At 34.9% G+C, this 27628-nt stretch overlaps 1 protein-coding gene across 4 annotated transcripts in view; it reads right to left on the bottom strand.

Moving 5' to 3' along the window:
- FAM126A (family with sequence similarity 126 member A) overlaps positions 1 to 22807 on the bottom strand; it is a 68976-nt gene extending 46169 nt beyond the window's left edge. Inside the window, exon 1 of one of the 4 annotated variants that reach the window (XM_006911985.3) lies at positions 22637 to 22807. The gene's annotated coding sequence lies outside the window, so the exon portion shown is untranslated. Of the gene's footprint in view, positions 1 to 21703; positions 22281 to 22423; positions 22557 to 22636 lie in introns of those variants that run through there. The other 3 variants (XM_015589484.2, XM_015589485.2, XM_006911986.3) reach the window with 3 other exon arrangements.
- Positions 22808 to 27628: the final 4821 nt, after the last annotated feature.

Genomic DNA, 27628 nt, shown 5'->3' on the forward strand with positions numbered 1-27628 from the left:
CAGTTTCAGTCATATAATTTCAAATAGATCATGCATCTTAAGAAAATTGCAGAAAATATTTTTAAACTGTAAAACTATAAAAAGACATGCATCTAAAACTGACTTTACAGAAGGCATTAAAGTAATTTGCTTATATTTCAATTCTTTACAAGAATAACTATCTATCTAGGCGAGCCACTTCATTCCCTGAAAGCTTAACATTTATAAAACAAAAGTAAAAGTGATAATATCCATGACAATGACCATATTCAACAACAGTTTCTCAGAAGATTGAAATTACTTAGGTATAAATAAGAAAAAAGGAAGCTAAAGGAATGCAAAACAAATTTATCTCAAGTAAAACTTGTCAAAGAACAATGCAGTTTTCTGTACTCATCCATCTATGAGAGTAGACTTAGAAACTGTTTCTTGAGGGAAAACCTTAGCTCTATCTTCCGAACCTCCTAATTCAGGAGCAAATCCCACATTAGGCTTCTTAATTTTCATCAGCATTATCAAGTAGTAGAAACTGAAGCAGAATTGCCAGAAACTGAATCCTGATTCTGTTATTTACTTGAAATATAACCTTGGGCAAGTTATTTGCTTTACTTTTCTTATCTGTGAAGTAGGATTCAATGAAAAAATGCAAATAAAAAAACTTATTACAGTACCTGGCAACAAAGCATTATTATTATGCAATATTATTATTGAAGAATATCAACTTGTATAGCCTCCACTCAGCTATCAAAGTATGTAGATATGCCTTAACTGGCAACACAAGGTTCCTGCCAAAGAATACATTCTAAAGTTTCTGTTGCCTAATTCCCATGAAAAATATGGTTAAAAATATATATACATATATATATTCACAAAGAGTTATACATTCTTAAAATATATTCATGAAGAATCACTTGAGAGATATGCATTTTATTTTTAAAATAAAAATAGCCCATTTATTTTTTATTATAAATTTTATCCTTGGATCAAATCAGACTATCAGAAAACCACGTATTTGTAGCATATTACTGATTTCATAGAGTTCTGCATTCAGATAAACTGCACTTTGGAAATATGTTCAAAATGTTACTGAAAACACTGCTAGATCACGTTATAATCCCTTTTAAATCTAACAGAAGGGAAAAAAATTCACATCTTCAAATTCAGTATCAGGAAAAAACTCCTTTAGAGTAATTGGTTTGCTTTTGCATTAGGGATACTGTGAACCTCATAACTGATTCTCTTTGCTTTGATTAAATAAAATGAGAGTCAAAGTTTCTGCCCTAATTGTCCAAAAAATAACAGGCCTGAACTACTCTTTTCTATTGTTTTATAGTACACTCTTCCACTTATTTTCTATTTTCCTGGATCTGCTTGTTTTTACCCTATTATATTATAAATATTTGTGAAACAAAATGAAGTAAATATAAATGCATATGACTTTTCTTTTACATGTATCCATTGCTTATATAGTAAATTAGGAAGGAAAGTTATTACAAATAGAACCATGCTACAATCAAGTTCAGAGAATTGGGGAGGTAAAATTTTTATAAATATTCAAAATAACTCTCTAGTTAAAATTAAAACCAATTATTAAAAAGTTAGAAGGAATCAAGAGAGATATGCAAAGGATCAAGAATGGTCAAAGCAATGTTAAAAAACAAGAGCTGGAGGACTTGGACTTCTAAATATCAAGGTTTACTATAAAGCTTACCAAAAAAAACCACAGTAATTAAACCAGTGTGGTGTTATTATAAGGGTCAGAAAAAAAAAAAAAAAACAATAGAACAGAATAGAGTGGCTAGAAACAGATCTACACATATATGGTCACCAGGTTTATGACAAAAGAGACCCTGTATAATGTTATTTCATATTTAAATATTTAACGCAAACATGTTAATCTACAGATATAGATGTTATAGGAATTTTTTCTTTAAAAAAAAAAGTGACACTTGAATTCAGTAGGGGAAAGGATAGTCTTTATAATAAATATTCTTAAACAAAAAAAAATTATTGACAAGAATGGCTTTGTTTCACATTTTTACACACTTCTTTAATATCTTAGTTTAACAAAACACAGTTGGATCCTTCTAACTCCTTCTGCATTCAAACTGATACATGACAGTTTGTTCTGATTTTTTACCAAAAAAATCAAACGGAAAGAAATCATACTCCACTGAGACTTGATCTTTTTCTACCCAATATATCCTGAAACTTTCTTTTTTATGTGTAGTAAACTGTTACTATAATATTTATGTCCTTCAACAAACAACCCCTCCTATTACTTACATGTTTGTGTAGTCTATTCCCACACTGAGCTTGGCAATATGACCTGTTTGGGCCAGAGGACTTTAGCAAGCATGATGCCAGCAGAAGCTTAATAAGAGCTTTGCACCTGCGACATGTCTTCTTGAAATACTGCCTCTTAGAAGGTAGCCACCATGCTATTGTAGGGGTGCAGAACAACTCACACCAAGATGTGCCTCTGTGGTATGCAGATTATTTTGAGCTACAGGTACTTGAGACTCTGAGGGCTCAATAGAAATTTCAGCCCCCTCCCATCTCTTGAACTATCCAGAAGAATTTGAATTAGGGACCTTGCCTATAATAAGAATTATCGGAGATAAACTTTTTAAATATATATATACAGCAGGACAAACTAATTATTGAACATCTGGTCTTCTTATTGTCCTGTAATGACTCTTTGAAGCCCCAAGGCACCTTGCCTTATCCTTAGTTCAGAATGACAGATTTATATACCTCATTTTAACTTTCTGTCCCTGAACCTCTCATGCATATAGAGTCTGTGACTCTCTCATGCATGTGAGATTCTCATGCATATATAATTAAATTTGGTTATTTTGTTATTGTTGTTAAACTGTCTCAGCCAAAAGAACATATTAGGAGGGTAGAGGAAAGTTTCTTCCTCCCGCACAGCTGGAGCTTTGAACATATGCTATTAAGATACCTCATTGGCCAGGCACTGCTCACCCTGAAGCTGCTGCAGCAGAAAGATCCTGGGACCTCTAGCATGCCCATAAAGGTAAGAATTCTTGCCAAATCAGACTCCCAAATCTCTACTGGCAGAGGCCAGTGGTAGAAGAGTGTCCTTTTTTTCCTTTTCTAAATTTAGATTAGCGGGAAAAAACATTTGTGAAACTAATTTATTGGGCTTAGCAACATTTGATTATTTGGTATGAGTACTTATAGGTTTTGTTAATTCTATTTCTTTCTCTGCGTCTAGTGTCTCTCCTTTTGTCTTATTATATGTTCAGAGAGCTTGGCCTTATGACCAGTGAGAATATTTTCTCTCTGGGCTCCACTATCTAGAGGGTGCACCTTGCTTTCTGTCCAGCCATACCAAGCTCTCAAGGGAGTTTTCTGTGTCTATCCATTTCCTCCCAGAGATGGTAAAAACGAGGCCTCTCATTCTTGTTTTCTGCCAGTTGGAGGATGTATATGCATCTGTCAGGCAGTCAAGTAGGCTGTGGATTTGAGCTTAGGGAGTATAAACACTCCCTTCAAAGTGGTGGGGAGTACGGTACAAGATTCCCTGTTTCTGGGAATAGCTCTTTCTAACTCTGGGAGTTAACTTTATCTTGTGAGGGTTGCATCTTTTTGCACTCTCCTTGGGGGATGCCTCTTGCATCCAGAGTATTGGTCTGAGTCACTATTAAGATCCTACTCATCAAGGTCAGGTAATAGATCCTTTGGAAATTTTTCTAAATTAAAAAGAATGAAAAATTTTTAGACAGCTCTCATATTGTTATAATGGCTAGTCATTAAAATTCTCTTAATAAGATGCAGGGACAAATTAGAACAAAAATCAAAGTCCACTCAGACCCCTTCCTATTTGCCTACAGAAATTTGCAGATATTGTAAAAGAAGAAAAAATTGGGATACTGGAAGTACAATTGTCCTGGACTTAAGAAGAAAAAAAATAGTAAATATTACTAAAAAACAACCTAAAAATTTATATCTTAAGAACTCAGCTTGGGAACTGCCAGGTTGTAAGCTCCAAAGTATGGCCAGACAGAAATGTGGGCTAAAGTCCATTGATGGCTAGAGTCCTACCAAACAGCTGCCAGCCCTCAAGGAAATTATAACCTAAAATTACAATGGCTATTGTAAGTAATGTTTCAAATAGATTAGATCATTTAAAAGTGCACTTAAAAGCGAGGGCTTCCAAATCAAATAAACTAAATGAGATCCAATTTTTTTAATATTGATAGGGGTGGAACAAAGAGAAATTTCCAGAACTCTTTGATAAGGGAATTCCATGGACTGTGGGCACCAAAACCCATTGGTGAAGCCCTGACTCAGGCTACAATTAGATTAAAAATATATATAAATGTAAGCATTTATAAGATTATGAAAACTGAAATTTTTAATCAGGCTGTATGGTAAAAAGAGTTATATCAACTTTACCTGAATGTTTTATGAGAATGGATATTATGTCTGGAAGAGAACAAGTCTTCTACCCAGGCTTGTAAAACCAACACATGTAGATAAAGTCCTATTAGAGGCTATAGTTAAGAATGTAAGAGTTGATGGAGTTAAGGTAAAAGTTAATAGGTGAGTTGGTATATTTTGAATACGTTTATGTGAAGCAATTGAAACTCTTTTATCTGATTGTATTGTGGAAATAGACACTGTGTCTCTCTGGGAAGCACTCCCCTGTCTGCTGAGAATATGAAGGCTGTCAGTTCTTTCTTTTGGCTATCAAAGGGAATGATCTAGAAGGTATGACCTTTGTACCCTCTTGAGTCCATGGAATTGTTTAATACTGCCAGAAATATTTACTGTTTGTCACAGCTGAAACCTGACAAGATATTTGAAAAGATTTAATAACTTTTTGATCGGAAATTTGGCAAAATTAAAAGCTGAAGATTCAAGAGCCTGGAAATATTTTTTAAAACAACATCCTCTCCTAAGCTAAAGTAAGTGAATTAGGGATGAAGTCACTGTATGGGTAGGTCAACCTATGATATCATTTGAGAAATTGAGAAACTGTTCTTATCTTACAAACCTTTGCAAAACCAGAAATGCAGCTCTAGAAATGGTTCAAAGCCCACCTACCTTTTACCATTCTCAATTCTTATGACTGAAAAAAAAAGGTAAAGAAGTTTTTAAGTACAAAAGGCTACATACAGAAGCATCCTTGCCCAAAATCTAGCCATAGCTTCCAAAAGACTCGTCTCCATAAATATGAATAAGAAAAAACTTTAGCCATCTAGGCAGGTAATCTTAATTTATTCTATCTGTCAGAAATAGTTTGGATCCAACTGTTCTTTTATAAACTAGTGAGTTTTGCATTATTATTGTACCAGTATCATGGCTAAAAGGTTTCTGAGTCAGTCTGGGTGCCTATATGTATTGTAAATTTGAGATACTTTTCTACCTTCAGATAATATTGTTAAAATTAATTTAATAAATTAAAATTAATTATTTGAAGGCAAATGCTTATAAGGATTAGACATTCTAAAATTACATAAAGATAGAAACTAACCCAAATATTTTTTTATGTTCACGTGATGTAAGAAAATCTTTAATGTAAACTTAAAAGCTAGTTTAAGTTTGTTAGTTTAATTAAAATAGACATGTCTTTAGAGTTATCAACATTGAATATAATGCAGATAAATAACTTTATCCTATCTGGATAAATTCATATTAACTTGCAAAATCTGTCAGCAAGAAAAATAACAGTATGATGAAATTTTCATAAGTAATCTAAACATAATTGTTAAGAGCAAGTAAATTAAATAAATGTAAATAGGATAAAAAGGTTTTTCTTTAGATGAACTCTTTAGCAATAATTAAATTGTATGTGTACTTAAAAATAGTTTCTTTAATCTTTTTTGATAACTTGAAACCTTAGAATTTTGTTAAGCCAAATGGTAAGTTAAAGTCACTGAAAGTCTAGATCATTTCCAAATAAAATAATAAAACATTAATTACTGAACATAGGTTTATCTATTTTTTGCTTCTGATTATAGAAGAACTAAAGATATTTGGGTCTATTAGTAAGCATGTCCTATGCCACATTAAATTTTTTTTGTTTTGAGGAAATATACATTTCTAGAAATTACGAAATAAGTTCATAAATTTTTCAATCTAAAGAATACTGTTATAACACTTCACAATTGCTTACTTCCCAGTTTTTACTAGAAATTAAGGTTTTTAAAAGTTAAGAATTCTAATATATGTAATTAAAGCTGCAAAGATTAATAACAGGGAAAACAACTGTGTATACAAGAAAAATAGGATATGGCTTTTAAAAACAAGGTATAAGATAAGGAGATTTGTTTTCATTAAGGGAAATGAAGTAGTTCTGTCCTGATTATTTCTGAATGAGAAAGAGAACATGAGACAAACTAAAAGGGGCACAAAAAAATTGTAGAAATTTTATGAAAAAGGAATTTTTAGAAAGGAAATTTTATGTGTGATCAAGCTGAATAAGACTGCATGGATTTATTAGAAGTTCTTTAAACTTTAATATCAATTGTGTACTAAATATTCTTTTATCTGTTAAAAGAACAAAGTTTTCTTGGACGATTGGTCTGCTACTGATAAGTTTTGTGAAAAAGTTTTCTGTCTAGAAAGCAAAGATTCAGTGTTTTATCAAAATAATGTTCTGTGTTTTATATTTTCTTAATCAAGTCCTTAATTATTTAAGAAATTCAAATATCCTCAAGAGTAAGAACTAAGTGTTGTGACTTACGATCCTATTTAATCAAATGTCCAAACCTTTTGATATATTTTGACAAACTTCCCAAAATTCAAATTATAAATAGTTTTGATCTGGGAGAATAGAGAAAAGTTTCTTCCTCCCCCACACTATAAAAGCTCAGAGACAGACATCTGGATGAAAAGCCACATGAAGAAAGACCTTTGAGGATGAGAGGCCATCTTTGGAATTTCAGGCTCAGCCAAGCGCCCCTATGAATGCAGTTGCACAAGTGATTTTAGCTATCCAAAGACAGAACTGCCCAGCTGAACCCAGTCAACCCATAAAATCATGAGAATAATAAATCTTCGTTATTTTTCAGGCCACTGAATTTTGGGGTAATTTATTACACAGCAGCAGAGACCTAAAACACCATAGAACACATGCAGAGAAATTAGTCTTTATTAAAAAACAAAAATCTTCTGAATACAACAATTTTAGCTAAATATATTAAGTTATAGGTGTTTCCCGATTGAAAATTTTCCAGCCCTTTAAAATTGGTTGTTCCTAATTTCTGCTATTTGAACAACGCTGTGTCAAACTTCCTTGTATTTTCACAAGAACTTTTCTATAGGATAGACTCACAGAAACAGCATTGCTGGGTCAAAGTTTACTTGTAATTGAAATTTCAATAAATACTATTATATTGTCCTCCAAAACGATTATATCATGTTATACCTCAACTAAGAGTAGATGAAAGTACCCATTTTCCTATAACCTAATTGACTGTAGATATGATTAATCTTCTTAATTACTGCCAATTTTATGGGCCAGAAAAGCCACATTGCAAGCTCCCATTTACGTTTTGTTGAAAATCTCTTCAAATGTTTGATTATTTCATTTCTTATTCCGTGAATTGCCTATTCACAATCTTTGCCTACTGTTATTCTACTTTTAAATGTATTCAATGAGCTTATCACATACTATCTTTTTTAAATGTTGCAAATATTTTTCCAGTTTTTTAATCTGTCTTTTAGTTTAGTTGCTAGTACTTCTCACTGTGCAGTAGTTTTAAATTTTTATGTAATTAAGTCTGACAATCTTTTCTTTTATTAATACTAAGTTTTGTTTCATAGAATTTTTCTCCAGTGTTTCTTTCTAGAGTTATTATATTTCTTTTAATGTGATAGATTTTTAATTCTTCCGGCTTTTTTTTTATACACATACAGTATAAATCTAACTTATTCTCCTCAAATGAATAATCAAGTATACCAACATCATTTATTGAATCATTTTCCACTGGTAAGAATTGGTACCTTTATTATTATATACTAAATGGTCATGTACTTGGGTCTATTTCTGGACTCTCTATTCTATTTCAATGATCTTTTTTATTATTCCTGCATCTGTACCACGCTATTTTAATCACTATAATTTAAGTGCTTTAAGTGTACCTTATTGCAAAGTTCAAAGTAATGATGACTTAAACAAGATAAAGTTTATTTCCTTCTCATTAAAAATGAATGAGAACAGGTTGGCAGTCCAGGGCTAGTATGGTGGCAGCTATCTATTTGCTTCACTATCCTAGCAAAGTGGTTTCCATCCTCAAGGCTACATCGCATTTCAAGATGGCTACTGTAGCCATCTGGTCCACATTCCAGGAAAGATGATAAGGAGGAAAGAGAATGCCTTCACCCTTCCTTCAAAGGAGAGCTTTTCATAAATTTACACTTATAGCTCATTCATTGGCCAGAGTTTATTATTAATGGCCATACACAGCATTACAGGAGGCTAAGCAAAATCATCTTTTGCAGGTGACACATAGTTAAAAATTTGGGTTCTATTCCTAAGAAAGAAGCGAAAAACATATTTGTGACTGAACAGCAGTCTCTGCTACAAGTGCATTTTGTTATCTGATAGGGCTTAGTTTATTATGTTGCTATTAGAAGCTCTTCTCTTTTTTTAAACTTTATAATTTGTTCTTTATAACTGCTTATTTCAAGCAGTTAAGAAAGCGATCATTTTCTCATGTATTCTGATTATTTCATTTCTATCAATCTTACTGAATTACTATTCAGACTTCAATAATTCTTTGGTCTGTTTGCTTGAATTTTCTAGACAATCATGTTAATTATAATAACTGTCCCATCTGACAGCTAAATATTTTATTTTTCTACCTCAGTGTTAATCTCCAACTTAATCTTACCTATAAGAATTTTGCCATTTGGTTGGAATATCATATTTCACATTTCAAACATTAGATTAAAATTCTTTTTTGCCTATAAGCTGGAGGTTTACATTGTTTTGTTTTGTTTTATGGCAAACACAATTTTTTTTAACTATAGGACTGAGATCTTTATTTGGTTTGTTAGTTAGTTTACCCTATTCTCAGAATGCTGGTAAACTGCTTTCAAACGATGAAAGAATAAGTGTTCTATTTTTATATATGTTCACATTTGTTCTCTTTCGGTATCTCAAAAACACTATAAAAGTACCTGAAAACACTATAAAAGAGTTGACTAAATAAAGTACTATTTGATATATGACCCAGTTTTAAAATGAAAGGAAGAAATAAATGGTAAAAATTACATATGTATTTAGCTTATAGCTAAAGCATGTAATGAAAAAATGCTGAAAATGGCTGTGGCAACTAAGTATGACTGGTAGCAGATCAGAGGTATGGCAACTATCAAAGCAATAGGCATGAGCCAAAAGACACTTTGCTCTGCTCCTGTAGATTACAACACGGGCAAAGTAATGTTGCTAAGATTATGCACAAGCAATTAGTTCAAATTAATATCATATTAAAAAGTATTTTATTCAATCTTCCTCTTCCATTTCTACTTTGAAAGAGCAACTAGGTCTGCTGGCAGAGCCTCTTCAACAATTAAGAACACAAATACCCCATAAACACTTGCTCTTTGCCAAACCAAATAAATTCAATTGAACTAAAGAATTAGCCAGCAGCTTGCCATTGACTGTACAGTGTGGGGGGGAGTAGAAAGAGATGAATATTAATTTCTCCATTAAGCCAGCCAAATTTCTTTCTCCCATGTCTTGCCTGAGGGGAGGTAAAAAGTTTTTAAGGTTTTGGCACTGAGCTTGGCAAACTATTCTTTGGGGACAGGCAAATTAAAGATACTTGGGATTTTGCTACATCAAGAATACAAGTCACTTGTATTAGTTGTTACTGTAAAAAGTACCACAGACTGGGTGGCTTAAACGACCAATTTATTTTCTCTCAGTTCTGGATGCTGGAGTTTCAAAATCAAGATGTCAGCAGGGTTGGCTCCTGCAGAGAGCCGTAAGGAAAGGATCTGTCCTAGGCTTTTCTCCTTTGCTTAGAGCCACCTTTTCCCTGCGTCTTCCCATCACCTTCCTTCCATCTATACAAGTCCTGTCCAAATTTCCTCTTCTTATAAGAACACCAGTCAACTTGGATTAGGCCCATCCTACTTACCCCGTTTTCACTTAATTATCTGTGTAAAGACTATCTCCAAATATAGATACATTCTGAGATACTGGGGATTAGGACTTGAACATATAAATTGCAGGGTAGGGACACAATTCAGTCCATTAACACCATCGAAATTGCAATAAACCAGGATTGCAGCAACTAATCTGACTCTCTTTCCTTCTCCCAAGAGGTGCTTAAATATCATCCATTTTTTCATAAATTATCAAATGTCTATGTCCTAGATGCTAGGTTTACAAAAGTGAACACGACATAGTCCCTGACTTGAGGGATTCAGTCTATTAAGGAGAGACAAGTAAACCTAAAATATAACAGAAGTCATTGTTCTTCAATTTGTTTTAAAACAAATCATGGAAGATCAGGGTATAAGCGAATATATTTCATCCTTAGCTCAGAATGCCATACAGACCTCATTTTCTCTTTCTGTCTCTGAACCTCTCATGTATGTGGGATCTCTGACTGTCTCATGTATGTGGGATTCCCTTGCAAATGAAGTTAAATTTTATATTTTCTTATTAATCTGTCTCACGTCATTTTGATTATTCAACCAGCCAAAAGAACCAGAGGAGAGAAGGGGGAATTTTTCTCTTTCCCACACTGTTTGCATTCTAAGTGACAATTTTCCCTGCTCTAATGTGGGAGACGAAGGAAGAGAGAAATGTTAAGAGAACCAAATTCCAACTGACTTATGGGTTGGGTTGATGTCTTAGGGTGAGTCACTACTCTTTCGTAAATTGAAAAGAGACTCAATCTTTAATGACTCTGGTAATAGAGGCTCAGATGTTCAATTAGAATATGGTGGGGGCAAAGAGAGGGTGCAATGAGAAAATGCAAGTAAACACAGTTAATAGTGGTAAAGTGTATTAATAGAGCCATAATAATAAAAGTGAGGGGAAGCAGAGTTTGCCACCCTAAAATATGCCTTTTGAGATAGTGATTAAGCTGGTTATTTTTAAGAAACAGAGACCCAGGAAAAAACTTTGACTTAACTACCTACAAGAATTCAGATAGAGGATCTGCTCTAGGAAGGGAGGTATCATCATAGATAACTAGTTTAACATAAACTAAGTGTGAAGACGAGGATGAACCTAGCAAAGTCTGTTTGATCGAAGTCTTCTCTGTGTCCTATTGTTAAAGATGGCCCAGCAAACATTTATTTACCAAACATTTTCTTTTCCATCTCCATGTGAACTGCCTTCCTTCCCTTTGAAGTCCAATCCACAACTCCCTTCATCCTTCTCCTTAGCTCAAGATAGCATATAAGCCATTCTTCAGGAAGCCCATATGTATATATATAATAAACTTAGCTATTTCCTCCTGTTAATCTGTTTTGTGTCAATCTGATTATTAATCTAGCCAGAAGAACTTAAAAAAGGAGAAGGAATATTATTTTTCCTCTCTGAAAAAAGCAACAGATTTTGACTATACTACAAAATTCTACTTGGGTTCTTCTCCAACGGAAGATCTATTAATACAGTTGTTTTTCTTGGTTTAGAAAATTATACTAACCAAAGCAGAAATAAATAGTTCAGTATGATCATATTGATTCATATAAATTGTGGTAACAGTCAATTTGTTTTAGCCAAGACCAAATTATAAAAATATTTTTAAATAAAGTTTTCCATAATATTGTCTTATAGTAATATAACAAAATGCAACCTAAACCTTGCTTTGCAGCTGAATATGAAACTAAAATTAGTACGGCAAAAATTTCTATCTTAGTTCCTCCCAAAGTACTTGAAAGTCATTTAAGAATGTTCAATCTCTAAAGTATTTTAAGCATATTTTTTTCTATTATGCACTGTTTCTGGAGAAAGGGTTTATAGTAGAAAACTAAACATCTGTTAGGACTCTTTCACCAATAATTAATTCCTGATTGATGAAATCAAATTCAATAAATCATGTTATGTTACAATAAACTCTGGAGCTTTATAATCTGGAGACATGAAATATCATGAAATATCTCTCCTGATTACCAGCTCCAGCTCAATATGATTTCCATGAAGAAGCTGACCTTTCTGAGGTACTACCTAAAATTATATATTTGAAGTTCTCATAGTGGAAAGAACAAATTTTACTCTTACTTCTCTTGATACTGTATTTTTTGGCCTGTCCTTCCTTTCTCCTCAGTCTATCATTATCACGGATAAAACATCTCATCTCCAAACAAAACTAATTGTTAGAAATTAAATATACGAATGGTAGGGGAGCTTATCAGAAGGGATCCCTTTATAAAATTTTGAATAGAAAATACAGTTAATACAAAGTGTAGCAAGCGTAACTAAAATTTCTCTTCTACTCTTTTCTACAAGGAGAAGAATCATACCTTATATTCCTTTTACAACCCTACCCTACCCGCATCCCGGTGTTTTAACACAGCTCCATAAAGAGAAGAAACAACATGGCCTGATGAAAAGGTCCAGAAAAGTCATGCCAATGTTCCAGCAAATTACTTAAATTTTCTAAGTCTCAGTTTCTTCAACTGTGAAAAGTAGGTGCTAACATCCACATTACAGGAATGTTTTAGGAATTAAAATAATACGAATAAAGCACTGGTATACCAAAGATGCTTAATAATGACAGCTCTAATTTTCACTAACAAAATATTTATCAACTGGACGATTGAGAATGCATTTCAGGATCTTACAGTAGTGAGGAAGGGAGGGAGCCTTTATTAGATTCTAATGCCCTCCAGTCACTTCCATCCTTACTTATTTTTCACTGATTAACTTTCGGGTTTAGTATCCTAATCTACTCCCACTGCCTCCAATTATTTCACCACAAATTTACTCCTTAACTCCCTTTATAGTATATATTGGTTCTCATCATATATGCTCCATGACCTTATAAATGACAAATCTATTGGTTCTGTCTCAGTATTCATTTTTTCTCTTTAACCTTGCCATAAGTGTCTTCCTTTCTGAAACAGTACTAAGATGACTTTACGGACTTCAATATTCTGGTTCTACCACCCAAGTAATCATTCTTCTGCTTTTCCGTACTTCTCTAACAGTCTATTTGATTTGTACATTTCTACCTTCCCTACTTAGTAGATGCTTCTCCCTACCATCCATTTCTAAAATACTTCTACTTTCTTCTCTATTCCCTTATTAGGATCCACATGAAGTTTAATAATTTTACCAAATAGTCTCTCTCTTATAAACTACTAAAGTGTGTACTCCTTTGGAGACTATGTTGTCACTCTGTTTGCCATAGTAATATCTATGGATTTACAAATTAGCAGGAACCTTGAAATTGATGTCGAAAGGGCATATGTCTAGCAAGTTTAAAGAGGTCAGACTGGCAACTTTTTATGCCCCCCATGGGTGGAGGTGGGGAAAACAGTATGTGTATGTTAATCGGAACCAATACCCTAACTAAATTAATTAAATGTTATTTATATTTAAAGAGATAAAAAAAAAAAAAGAGCTCAAAAAGATAAAAATAAAGCTCACAACTGCTTGCCCAAATTAAGCACTTTTAAGACTTCACATTATTCTCCTAAATTTCCAAGCCTGTAAGTCACTCTGTAAAAGAGTAAATGTAAATCTTCTAATAGCTAAAACCTCAAATAATTTTCATAGTACAGTTTAAGGACTCACATACAATGTTTTCATTAAGTCGAGTGCAAATGACTGAATGAATCCTTATACATTATATGAGAAAGCAACTAATGTTCACCAGCTCATCAAAAGACTCTTTGTTCAAGAAAACACACACCAAAGAAATATCACTTAACATTTACTACTAAAAGGCTACCCTGATGCAAGCCTCAACAATGACAAATATTTAAACTACAATGGAAAAATACTGTTTCCCAAACTCCTTCATCCCTTATATGTGTTCCACTTAACATTCTTTACAAGGCACAAACAGGATTCAGGAGTGTAAACTGATGTTGAACACCCAATAAATTAAAATGTGAATTATATAAAGTGCATTATATAAATATCATCTCATTCCCATTCTGGGATCTTCTATCATAACCATACTGAGCTGTATTTGTTAATATAGCAGAAGATATGCTATCAACATAGAACAGACCAGTAATAATTATGATAGGGTTACCAAAAACTGAAACTAATTGAGCAAAGAGGAAAACAATAAGACATTCAAATAAAATGATTAAATTTACTTCTTTGTGTTAGAGAATAAGGGAATAGTCCTGATTAGGAAAAATTTAGGGCACTGATTAAAAAACATGAGTTATGGCATCAGATAAAATGGAGTTTATAAATTCTTTCTACCACTAACTAGTTGTTGATCTTAAACAAGTATCTTAACTTCTTGGAGTCCCAGTTTTATCTTTAGAATAAGTATAATAATACTTATCTCATAAAGATATGTACAGATTAAATGAAATTAAGTATGAAACGTAATTAGAAAATAGCACATATTAAAATCTCAAACTGTATTTAATCCAAAAGGACCTAGACATTTTTAATAGCTAAACTATTTCAGACCTTCAAGAAAGAGATTAATTGCCAGAGCGCATAGAAAGATGGAAAGCTTCTCTCTCTCCCTCCCTTCCTCTCTCTCCTCTACCTTTTCGCTCTTTATTTTATAAAGCTAGCATGTTCGGAAACCAAAATCTGAAAGAAGTAATACAAAAAGAACACTAGAGATCAATCTTACATAGTAATCAAATCTAGCATTACTTTAAAGAGGTATGCTATTATGAAGTTGCCTTCATCCTGAAGAGAGCAATTTTTGGAGAAATCTACTGGGAAATGTAATATAATTCATCAACCAACAGATAAAAGAAGAAAAACCATATGATCATCTCAATGTATATTATGAGGTACATAATTTTTTCCAATTTAACCTCAATTCCGAAAAAAAAAAGAAATAGAAAACTATTTCCTTAACATGATTTAAAAAATTGTCAAAAAGAATACACAACTGCAAAAATCTAAAGCCATTCGCATTCAAACAAGAAACAAGCCAAAAATGCTCACTATTCACTACTATAATTTAACATTATTCTAGACGTTCTAACCAATGTAATTTAAAAAAAGAATTAAATATTGCAAGAAGACAAAATTATCATCATTTACAAATGCTATAACTGCCTTATTAAAAAATCCAATAAAAACTATTAGAATTAAGAGTTTCATAAGATGACCAGTTAGAAAACAGTATACACAAATCACCAACTTTTCTATGTTCCATCAGGAAGATGTAATCCTCTTTAAAATATGATGAAAAAAGATTCTATTCACAATAGCAATAATAAATCTTAAAATACCAAATATTAACTTTAAAAATAGAAAGAACCACATGAAGAAAACAACGTAAAAGATGACTTGAAGAAATGATGAAAACATTATAAAGCTATTAAGACTATCTCTAAAAATTTACTTTAGAAATTCCAATGGGGTTCTATTGGAATCTTAGTAAACTGAATTAAAGGTTATCTGGAAAAAGGAATATATGAGAAATGCTGAAAATGTTTCAAAAAGATAACAGGAATTCACACAATCATGTAATAAGGTACATTAATAGTTATTAAAAGTTACAATAATTAGGACTGCTAAAAATTACTGGAGAAAAAAATTAAGAGCCCAATAAAGCAGAATAAAAAACTTAGAAAAAATCATATATATATATGATTTAAAACTTCTGAGGAAAGACAATTGTTCAATAAAAAGTATTAAAATAATAGACTTGCCACTCTACATTAAATTACATCCCAAATAAAGATGTAAATGTTTTTTAAAACTGTGAAAGTAATATAAGGAAACAGAAGTGAGTAGTTATATAATTTGGGAATGCAAGAAGGCTTTCCTAACCAAGCAGATATCATAAAAGAAAAATTTGATAGATTTGACTACACTAAAAATGTTAAAAATCTGTTTAAAGAGAAAAACCCACACCACAAACAAAATTAGGATGCAAATGACAAACTGGAGAAATTATTTGCAATGTAATTTGACAAAGGTCTAATAGTTTTATACACTCTCATAACTCAGCTTCTAAAAATCTCCACTAAATAAACAAAGGACGCTAATAGATAATTCACAAAAGAAATACAAATATTTAATGTCACTAGAATCAACAAAATAAAATTTATAGAAAATACAACTTTTCATATCAAAATGGCAGTTTTTTAATTGCTAGTGCTCAATACGGAGAGGTTGCTGGGATTCTCAAACACAATAAAAAGAATATTAATTAAACCTTTCTGGAAGGCATTTATTAATATCTATTAAAAATAATTTAAATATGCATAACTTTTGACTTCAGGATTTAGCTTAAGGAAATAAAGACATGGGCAATAATTAATCAAGAAAGTAACTGCTACACTATTCACTCAAAATTACTGGAAAAAGCTTAAATGTTCAACAATTGAAATGGTGGTTAAATGGTGGTAAATCCACTTGCTGAAGTATTAGCCACACATTTAAAATGATGTTATGTTGCAAAAGAATATTTTATTGACTCAAGTAAGCATTTATTCAATCAAGTGAAAATAAGCATGTACCAAAAAAAACAACCTTACATCCGATATGGTTTCTCTTTATTTAAAAAAAAAAAAAAAGTAAATACCTATTTAAAAACCAATAAGAATATTCACTAAAGTATTAATAATAATCATCTCTGGGTGGAGGCATTATAAATGTTACTTATCATTTATGCTTTCTTAAATTTTCCAATTTTCCTACAATTATTATTATATTAATAAGCAAGAAAATACATTATAATATTGCTGTGACTATAGTAACAATAGTATCCCAAATCATGCCAACATTGATATTCCCACTCTATTTAGGCTGTCTCAAATTTAGGGAGCCTACCCTCTCTAGGTCAGAACATACTTTGATACTTTAATCACAATGAATTTTCAGACTTTAGGAAACAATCAGATGACAAGTTTTCATTCCACCTTTATTTATGATCAAGTACACTGTCAAAAAATACTTAGATATTAGCCATTCTGACTCCTGCCAAAGGTAAGGATCAAGAGTGAGGAACAAGCTCTGGACCTCAGAATCAGTGGGACTCAGCTTTAACCTACATCCAAATTCTGAGCCATTTTTTTCTAAAGAGTGGATATAGGGAATAAAGGTATTATCTCTCTCAGTATAAGTGTGGGCTTCTGACCACTTCTAATCACAACTCTTCTCTGTCTCATTCGGGAGACAGAGGAATGATTTTCTCCCCCAAGGTATTTTAAAGGCATAGACCCAAAGGGCAAGCAAGCAGGATTTCTTCTGAGCAAAGATGCTGTAAACAGATTTTCAAATGTTAAATGTTCTCTTTCCTCAGTGCAAATATGCAGCCTAACTCTGAAAGGGCCAAAAAGAGTCTGGCAGTTCTCTGACTCTCAACAACGAGCGATAATCAAACTGTTAATTTCATCTGCTCCCCTCCTGGCATCACATGGTAGTGCCAGGGGTCTCAGGCTCCATTTAAGGAGTTTTCTAAAGGGCATCTATTTTCATAATATTAAAATGCTAATTTTTTTAGTACTTCAGAGAACCAATCTTGATACTATATGACAACTTTGATGCTGATAACAAGGAAATACACTATCTTTAACATATTTTTTTGTTAGAGATATTGCTTTCAGAATTGTCTTCCTTTCTTATTGGTCAAAGTTCCAAATTTCAAACACTTCTGTTGTCTCAGGGACTTAGTTCCAACAAATATCTCATCTTTCTTAAATATCTTACTTCTCACTTTCCTTATGCACTTAAAGAAAAAAACATAACATTCTTTATTCCTTCAATCTGTAACCCTCTGTAGTAGTTTTCAACATGCCTGCACAGTGGAATTATCCAGAGAACTTTAAATACCTATGCAACTAATCAATAGTAACAGAAAGTAGGGTCAGTAATTTCCAGGGAATGAAAGGGAGAGATTACAAAGGGACAAGAGAAAACTTTCAGAGGTGATGAACATATCCATTATTTTGATTGTGGTGATGGTTTTATGACTGTAAACATATGTCAAACTCCACACTTGAAATATGTATAGCTTATTATATGCCAATTATACTTCAATAAAGCTGTTGAAATAAATACTGATGTCTGGGTCCCACCTCACCTCACAAATTAGTATGTGGTTTCCCCCTGGAAATTGGGATTCTTAAAAGCTCCCTATATGATTGTAAATGTGCAGCTAAGCTTGAGAACCACTATTCTATAGCTATCATTCTCTCCTCTCTCCCTTCCTTACTTCAGTTTTCTTGACATGTCTCACTCAAGCACATCTACTTTATCATAGCCCATTCCTTCTCAATCTTCTGAAGACTGGTTTTTGAACCACCACTCAGCTAAAACTGTATTTTTTATCTTAAAAAGTTAGACATTTATACAACACATGATGTGATCGCCCAGACTATTCTAGCATCCATCTGGCACTACACACAACCATTATAATTATATTGACTATATCCCCTATGCTAAATTCTAAATCCCTATGACTGTTTTGTAACTACTAATTTGTACTTCATCCTTTCACCTTTTCACCCAGGTCCCCAACCCCACTCCCCTCTGGCAATCACCAGTTTGTTCTCTGTAAGTCTTTTTTCTTTGTTCATTTCTTTTGTTACTTAGATTCCACATATAAGTGAAATCATATGGTATTTATCTTTCTCTGTCTTATTTCACTCACCTCCATGTCATTGCAAATGGTAACATTTCACTTTTTTAATAGCTGAGTAATATTCCATTGTATATATGTACCATAACTTCTTTATCCAATTATCTATTGATAGGCACTTAGGTTACTTCTATATCTTAACTATTGTAAATAGTGCTGCCATGAACACAGGGGTGCATAGATCTTTATGAACTATTGTTTTGGTTTTCTTTAGATAAATACCCAGAAGTGCAATTGCTGGGTTAAAAGGTAGTTCTATTTTTAATTTTTTAAGGAACCTCCAAATTGTTTTTCATTGTGGCTATACCAATTTGCAATCCCACCAACAGTGTACGAGGGTTCCTTTTTCTCCACATCTTCATCAACATTTTGTTTTTTGATTTATTGATGATAGCCAATCTGACAAGTGCGAGATGATATTTCATTGTGGTTTTAATTTGCATTTCTCTGATGAGTGACCTTGAGCATCTTTTCATATGTCTATTGGCCATCTGTATTTCTTCTTTGGAGAAATACCTATTCAGGTCTTCTGCCCATTTTTTAAATTGGATTGCTTGTTTTTTAGTGCTGAGTTGTATGAGTTCTTTATAAATTTTAGATATTAACTCCTTGTCAGATGTATCGTAGGCAAATATCTTCTCCCATTAAGTAGGTTGTCTTTTCGTTTTGTTGATGGTTTCCTTTGCTGTGCAAAAACTTTTTAGTTTGATATAGTCTCATTTGTTTATTTTCTCTTTTGTTTCCCTTGTTTGAAGCGAAAAAAATTACTAATAGCAATATCAGAGAGTTTACTGCCTGTATTTCCTTCTAGAAGTTTTATGCTTTCGGGTCTTACATTTAAGTCTTTAATTCATTTATAGTTTATTCTTGTATATGGTTTAAGAAGGTGGTCCAGTTTCACTTTTTTGCATGTATCTGTCCAGTTTTCCCAACACCATTTGTTGAAGAGGTTGTCTTTACTGCATTGTATACTCTTGCCTCCTTTCTCATAGATTAAAACTGTACTTATTAAAGACATCTATGAGCTCCTGACAAATTCGCTAGTCCCTGGAGTCTTCTCCTTACTTGTCACCTCTTTACAACATTCAAAATTGTTGACCCAATTCCCCTCAATTTGAAAATCTCTCCAGTCTCTCCTGATGGTCTTACTAAATATTAATACCAAATACCTTACTAAATACTAAAATACTCTTGTATCTCTACCACACTATTCTATCTATTTCTGCTTTATATCAGAGTCTGTTCTCTAGCTGCTTCTTTTATCAAGCCTAAGGATTTCCCTGAGTCACTTCAACATAACCAAATCAATAAGCTTCAGTTAACCCTCAAGCTTCCTTCTAATCCTGATTTTCTTTATAAACTCCACATCTGTAGATCCACACATTTACATATTCACCTGAATGCTCCACAGCTTCCTCAAACTCAAAAAATCCAAAATAGAATGTTCCTCATTTCCAATCAGTGGAACCAAGTCAATTCATCAGCATCCTGATTCCTCCTTCTTTGTTCCCGAAGGTGACAAGACCTATCAGATTCTACCTCATTTTGCCAGAGTGAGGGTCTAAGACACAGCTCCATTAAATGGCTTCTTATTCATCACCTTGAATCCAATTCACCATAGCCAAGGATACAATGCCTGGTCTGGCCCTCGACCACACTCACTATTGTCATCTTCCAACATTTCCCTACCTAGTTCTTGCATTCAAGTCATGTCAATGTCAATGTTATTGACTTTGGAGTTGTCATTGACAATGACTTCTCTAAACTGCCATAGTTTCTCATGCCTCCTTGCCTTCTCACTAATTATATTCTCCTCTTGAAAAGTTATTCACTTACCTCCTGCACTTGGCAAAATTATATCATACCTCAAAGCTCTCCTGACTCTACCTACATCCAAGCTGAGTTAGCCACCTCCTACCTTGTTTCCTTACTACATAGGCATATCTCTAATCATATTTATCACAGGTATTATAATTATTACTTTACTTACCTGTCTTGTACATTAAACAGTAAATTCCTTGATGACGAGAGATCTGACATTCATTTCTCTATTTCTACTACCTATTCAGCCTGGAGCAGTACAAAATAAATTTGTTTGACATTTCAATTATTTACAAAATATAAATTTTAAAAAGTGGTCTTGATTCTAACATTATTTAAAGATTTCTTAATATTCATTGTGAAATAAATTATAGGCAACAGGATCCTGAATAAAACAGTTGGCTACAAGATATTTTTAAATTCTGTCAAAATGACACCACTCTGAAAAATACAACCAAAAGCAGATTTCAAAAATTAGAAATACAACAAAGAAAGGAAGCATAGCAGGAATAACATACTGACCCAGCCAATGCCTCATGTGGATAACGAAATCCAGGTGCTGATAACTAAGAGGGTTTACAATCCCTGTATGGTAATAATCATAGTAAACCAAAAAAGGATAAACTAAGCCAAATCCAGAATTTGTTTTCTAAATATGTGATAGTTTTCCCCTTGTCACTTTGTTTAAATGAATTATTTGAATAATTGGCTCTGAAGCTACTATTCACCAAGCAGATCTTAAAGACATTTTTTTCTTTCTTACCTTTCCCTGCACTTTAAAAATATGGTGCTTTGGACTAATAGTCATCTCGCAAACCTTAAAACGTATTAACTTAAAGAAGAAAAAAAAATGATTAGAAATTGGGACGGGAGTGGGTACAGAGTGTGGATGTTAGGTGAATGTTCTTAAGGAAAACAAGTCTCACAGAACTATCACATTGACTCAAGGTTATACCGATCCTTATGGCTTTTATGCAGATAAGCTTTTAAGGACTGAAAATCTCAAACTGTAAAGTGTTACAAGAACCAAAGAGGTGGCAAAAACTACATGTGACTCAAAGGACAAATAATATGCAAAAGAACAGCTTGGCCCTACCGCCTGCAGTATGGTCTCTGAGATAAGTAGTAGTAGCACCAGCAGAACAAACTCCCCCTACCTGAAGAGAGGAGCGGCTCCCGGGCGTGTGGTATAGTGTTTTCCATCAGAGAACCCATTCTGTGCAGTCGAAACCACGAGGGCAAAATTAAAACCTTTAAAGAACGTCTAAACTCTGTGTGTACGAAGCACACATGTGCCCACTGAAGGGCGGATACTCAGTTTTGCTGAAGCATGCAAATTTGGGGTCTTTAAATGCAACAGTTTTCAGACAAAATCCTGACGATTCCGGGTGTGTTAAAACCAGCCTCGGGAGAGGAATAACTCATAAAAAAAAAAAATAGGAGTAATAATTAAGGAAGGAATCGTAGCTGCTTTCTGAATCTCTCCGTCCTGCGGGGAACCAAAGACCGAAGGGAACGCTGTTTTCAAAGACGTGGGCGGTCGACAGTGACCATTTATTTTGGCCACTAGACTGGACGGATAGCGGTAGCCTTGCTGGAGTGAGAGAGAGAGGGAGGGAGGGGTGAGAGAGGTCAGGCCCGAGCATCAGCCGCAGCGGCGTGGGAGATGAGGGGCTCCCACCCCAGGCCGACGCCGCAGAGGGGCGGCCGGTCCGGCAGAGGAGGCGGCACCTGGGTCACGCCCGGAGTCTGGACCGCTCCTCGCCCACAAGAAGAAAGACCCGAGTCCGCGCGCACAAAGCTGCCGCCGCCCAGGCAGCTGCAGGAGGGCTGCGCCCAACTTTGGAGCGAGCAGCGGCCGGCAGCAGCTCACTCACCCAGCCCCCTGACGCCTCCAGCGCCCGGGGCCGGCTCGCGCCCAGCCCCGAAGCCTCGCGCGGGAGCCGTTACCCCCAACGAAGTCACCGCTTGGAGGACAAAGTCTCTGTCCCCTCGCAGCCGCCGCCTCGCCCCGGCTCCTCCCTGACAAAAAAAGTTATCGGTCGCCGGCCGCCTTGGGGGCCCGCCGTGGGTCGCTCGGCTGGACTCACCAGAGCGGCTCCCCAAGCTCCACCTCCAGAACCTCGACTTGTCTGGCCCGCAGCGTCAGCGACGGCGGTTGCTCTGCCTTCTCTCGAGTAGCAGCACCCCCTGCCCCCCCCTTCTTCTTAGTAAAACGGGTCCTGGCGAGCCATCTTCCCCCTCCGCTCACTGACTGACAACCCAGCTCCAAGAGCCGCCACTGCCGCCAGCCACTCTGACAGGCACCACTAGGGACCCATCCTCAGACAGCCAACCACCACCGCCCCACGCCAGTTCGGCCTATCGCCGTCCTCCTGGGCGGGACCAGAACAACTTCTCCACCAATGAGGCTCTTTGTCTCCTAGTCCGGGGGCGGATCCATGAGGTGGGAGGAAGGGCGATTTAGGTGGGCGTGGTCGGAGCGCCCAGGTCGAGATGATTGACTGTAAGATCTGCGGCAAGGGCTAGGCAGTAGTGATCGGTGAAGATCTCTTAGTCTCTGAGTCGTTAGAATTTATGGCCCTCTCAGAAGAAAATAAGCCTTTCGAAGTGATGTTAACCATAACCACAGAAGAGAAACTAATTGATATTTTAATTTCTTGGTCAGGAGGATTTACTTCCCGGTAATTCAAGACACAAGAATTTATCAAAATCTTATCAAATTCCAGGAGGAAAAAAAATTTACGTTTTTGCAAAATTGTAATAAAAACTCTTCTCACTATTCCTTAGTCAAATACAATTCCCCAATTTACTTTCCATGGGCTTCTTTTTTTAAGTCTATCTTCCCTCCTTACTCTTCCACTCTTCTTCCAAACACACACATTATTTTGTGTAACAGCTAGAACCTGAGCACATCTGAACCAGCTCATACATATAGTCCCCCCGTTTTTGATCTTGTCAACTTCACCTACCATTTCCCTCTCAAGCCCAAATGCAATTAATCAGAAGAAAAATGGACCTTCAACCTGGAAGACAGGAAGTCATTCTAGATTTATACTAGAAAGGGAAAGACTTCTAAAGCAACAACTGATCTTTTCAAACATGCCAAGCACATCAATATGAAAATATATTACTTGATATCAGAAAGGCGTCAAGCAAACAATTTTAGGTAATCATTAGGACAGATCTACAGAACAAGCAGACAGGATCTCCCTTTCAAGAGCATAACCAGATTTATAAGCAAATAATAACAAAATGCAGTGATAAGAGCAACAGAGCTAGGTTCAAAGAGCAATAGGAACATAGAGGAAGAAATTATTGTGTTTAAGAAAGTCAGGAAACTTTACAAGGAAGGTGATGTTTGAATTGGAACTTAAAAGGTAGATAGGAGTTTACCAGAGAAGAAAGTCAAAGGGCATTTCAGGAAAAGGAAACAGCATGTTCAAAGGCATGGAGTTGTGAAAGGGCACCCAAGTGGTTGGGGAACATTGAAAAAGTAGGTAGGGTTGAAAGGTGAGTAGCAGCCAAAAATTAACCTAGAGAAAAAGGATGAGATGAGATTATAAAAGGCCTCATGAGCTACACTGAGGTATTTAGATGAGCACTGTCCAACAGAGCTTTCTGCAAAGATGGAAATATTCTATATTAATGTTGTCTAATATGATAGCCATATGTGACTGACTATCAGGCACTTAAAATATGACATAGATGAGGACCTCAATTTTTTATTCAAATTTTAATAACTGCCATACTGGACAACTCAAGCTTAGACTTTATTCTACAGGTAATGAGGGACCATCAGAAGCTTTTCATCATGTGGACAGCATAATCAGGTTTCTTTTAAAGAGTAAGAATCCTAAAACCAGTGTAGAATCTTGACAGATCAGACCAGGGTACTAGTGGAGGATTGGTAGGATAATTTAGGTCATCTGGGCCAGAGCCTGGCCAGGGGAAGTGTTTACCTAAAGGAATGGGGACAGGAAGATCTACAGACTGTTTTACCCTGACATCATAGAGAACACAAGCAGTAAAAACTGGAGAAAGTTTTTATTGGCCATTGGCCATGTGAGCCACCATGTGTTGGCCTGATTTAAAGAGCCAAAGAGTCTAGTGTCAGGAAGGCTCATTAGGACCAGGGAAAGACTCCAGAAGAGAAGAAGGCCTGAACCACACCTGTGGAAGTAGGGATGGTGGGGAGGGTCAAATATTTATTGATTTCCTGCACTATATACAAGGCACTCAGCTTGTCAAGGAAACAAAAGAATGCTAGAAGCTCACAGTGCACAGTAGCTGGATAACAAACACATGAAAAGTTAAGCAAAGCTTAATCATTTAACACAATAGAAGAGGTGACACAAAGCATTATATGATTGATTCATTGTTCAGATGATTTTGTAGGCAATAATTACTGTGTGAGTTCAGAAGAGGGAGCAAGCCCACTAGTCAAGGGCAGTCAGGGAAGACTTCACAAAGGAGGTAAAACTGATCTGGGTCTTAAAAAATGGGCAGGAATTTGAATGTGTGAGGAGGAAATTTTTGGAATGCCTGGTAAAGAAATGAAAGAGGAGAAGCACAAGCAATGTACAGAGGATATGGGAGGCCATTTGAGCTGGCCAGAACCTGGCAAGCTAGGCTGGGGATAAATAATATAGCACCTTAAATGAAAACTCAAATGTTCAAATTCTGTCCTTTTGTGCATTGGCTTCTATCTGCTCCTTAGAATTACTTTCAAAAATATAAATGTCCAAACCACACCCACACCAAATCAATTAGAAAATTGGAGGATGGGGCCTGGATGTAGGGTTTATTTTAAAAGCTTCCCAAGTGATTGCAACATACACCCAGGTTTGAGAACATGAGAATGACATGATAACATTTTACTAATGCCAAATCGGGACTGTGCATAGGATGAATATTGAGAGGAGAGTGACTGAAGACTACCTATGTATATTTATGTATCTGTTTCCTTTCTGCAAGAAGACAGGAAGTAGTTTACTGCCTGACTTCACTTCCCATTTTGCAGTGGTAAAATGATATAGAAGGCATTTTAAGTTATCTTTCCTCTAAGTCAGAGTAAAATCAAAACACAAACTTGTTTGTAATTCATTCTCTTTTTCATCACAATCTGTGTATATAAAAATAATTTTCAACAATAAGAGTCTTCAGTTAACCATTAAATATAATTAATATTTTAGCAACAAAACCCAGGAAAATGCCTGAGAACATTCTATTGTAAAAGAGAAATGCTTTTAACCTTCTTGATTAAAGTCAGCATATTTCAGACCTTCCCTACCCATCTTGCTAGTCTCTGATATTTGTAGCACAATTCTACATTAACTGTTAAAATGCATCTACCTTCTTGCAAATAAGTTTATTAAAATGCCAGTTGAACATTATAAAGTATGGACATTTTCCCTATAATATTCAACTACAGGAACTTTAAGAAAAATTTAGCTCAAATATATTTCCATTAAAATCAGAAGAAAATAGCTAGGTAACAAGACTATTTTTTCCAGCTTTATTGAGATATAATTGAATATAACATTTATAAGTTTAAGGTGTACAATGTGATAATTTGATACACATATATATTGTGAAATGATTACCACAATAGAGTTAGTTAGTGCATCTATCACCTCATACAGTTCTCTTTTTTCTTTTTCTTTTTTGTGTGCAGTGAGAACATCTAAGATTTGTTCTCTTAGCAGTTTTCAAGTATACAATACAGTCTTGTTAACCATAGTCCCCATTCTGTACATCACATTCCCAAATGTATTTATCTTGTAACTGAAAATTTGTACCCTTTGACCACCATTTTGACTCCCTATTTCCCCCAATCTTCAGTCTTTGGCAAGCACCAATCTACTCTTTGTTTCTATGTAACATGACTTTTTTAAATGAAAGAGCAAGGGGAATTTTGCTTTGAAAAAAAAACATTAAAAATGTTACTTTAGGGTAAGTATGTTAAAATATATATATTTTTAAAAAATCAAAACAAAAAGAATGTGCCTAAGAGGTCATTCCGTCTTGCTGTGTCAGATTACCCTTCTAAGAGAGCTACTCCAGCCAGTGCCCCCAGCTGAGGCGGCAGCTGAAGCCATGACCTGTGCCATACAACACCTTTCATAGAACCAATTAACCTGAGGGCAGTTGGGCCTAAAAGATGACCTGATGTGAACACTCTACTCCAAAAGGGATGATAGTAACTACCAACATTCATTCTCTTTCAAGAATTTTAACTGGAAATGGAAAGGGAAAATCAATCATGTGCTGGGAGCAGAGGCTAAAATAGAAGGCAGCAGAAAAACCCCTGAGAAGCCCTAAGAGGGGCAAGTTATGACACTAGGCAGAGAAGAGACACATAAAGTAGAGGGTGAAGCAATTGGTAACAGAGGAGCAGTGGAATTAAAGAAAGAGTATAATGGGTCACTGTAACACAAATGAGGATCAATGAAGTCCTGCCATCCAGGGGACAATGAGGTAGCTCATTTCTTACAGCTGCGCGGAACCACTCCAGTTCCCGGTTTAACACCTATGAGGTCCAGCTGCAGCTCCTGCCAGAGTTGTATAAGATTCCCACCTGCATCACCTAAGGTATTCTAAATGAATTGTACTTTTCACCCTGTATAAACCAGTAAGAAGACTTCCAGAATCGTGGACCAAGTGAAAGAAGCTGGACCAACTGCATTTAGCAGAGAACTTTATGCTTCAAGGTTGGTTACAGGTTTTTCTAGGAATAACCAAGAAAGAAGAAAACATTCTCCATATATTTTTTAAAAAGAATTATAAATTAAAATTTTAATATCTTTATAATAAATATTTTAAGGGAAAAACTCTTCTTTCTCTTGTCTTTTACTAGTGGAGCTGATTTTGTTTATATTTATGAGAAAGCCATACAGATAGGGGTGGGAAACCTAATGACTAAATGCTACTTTCATGTGATTAGAAATGAAAAATATCCACATATATCTTCTAAGACATTTGTTAACCAGTGTCTTCTAGAACAATTTTTGTTGAGTGAGTCTTGTTAAACAGCTCTTATAAGTCATGTTTTTGAAAAATACTTTATGAGATGGCAAAAA

Source organism: Pteropus alecto, unplaced genomic scaffold (assembly GCF_000325575.1).
Source record: "Pteropus alecto unplaced genomic scaffold, ASM32557v1 scaffold21, whole genome shotgun sequence".
In the NCBI taxonomy this organism is placed as follows: domain Eukaryota; kingdom Metazoa; phylum Chordata; class Mammalia; order Chiroptera; family Pteropodidae; genus Pteropus; species Pteropus alecto.